The following is a 784-nucleotide window of genomic DNA, read 5'->3' on the forward strand; positions in this document are numbered from 1 at the left end:
TTTGCTTCATTAACTTACTTGACGCTCTGGAAGGTAGATCGAGTAGGTACTTAAGGTCTTCATGAGGATTAAAAAGGAAACTGACTGCAGAAGCCTACAAGTGGATCTTGAAAAGATAGACATATGGATTGGCAGATGGCTACTAACATTCCACCCTGGCAAATGTCACTATATGCGGATTGGAAACAGCGAAGTATCGGACTTTGATTACAATCTCAGAGAGCAAGAGCTTGAACACAATAATATTGGAAAGGACTTGGGCGTAATAATAGAGAAGCTAAATTTCTCAAATTCATATTTCTGAAAAAACTAAACAAGACAATTTCATTGATAGGGACAGTGAGAAGATCGTTCAAAACTTTACACAGAAAATCATTTAAATTGTTATTTACAACTAAAATACGACCAGTCTACGAGTATTGTAACTGAGTATGGTCACCCTTGAAAATGGGAGAGAAAACATTTAAAATTATCAAAAGGTACTGTAATGAGGTACTAATATATGTTTGAAAGATGTGAGGATGCAATAACAAGGGGACACGACTACAGAAACATTCCAGACTTGAAATTCATCGAAATACTTCTCTCTTCCATGTGGTTCCTATGTGGAATGCTCTGCACCCAGAAGGTGTGAAGGCAAACTTCACATACACCTTCAAGCGGAGATTAGATGGAAGTTGGGTGGATATTCAATATAATTACCTCACGTGCTCAGCAACGTAGTGTAATTATAAATCAAGAGCTGAAAGTACATGTTTCATAGAAGCCTCAATCCAGAGTCAAC

General features: G+C 37.4%; 1 long non-coding RNA gene across 1 annotated transcript in view; it reads left to right on the top strand.

Moving 5' to 3' along the window:
* The window catches only part of LOC119588996, a 7316-nt gene that overhangs the window by 5307 nt on the left and 1225 nt on the right, over positions 1 to 784 (top strand). The gene's annotated exons all lie outside the window — the stretch shown is intronic.

This window comes from Penaeus monodon, chromosome 24 (genome assembly GCF_015228065.2).
Source record: "Penaeus monodon isolate SGIC_2016 chromosome 24, NSTDA_Pmon_1, whole genome shotgun sequence".
Classification (NCBI taxonomy): Eukaryota; Metazoa; Arthropoda; class Malacostraca; order Decapoda; family Penaeidae; genus Penaeus; species Penaeus monodon.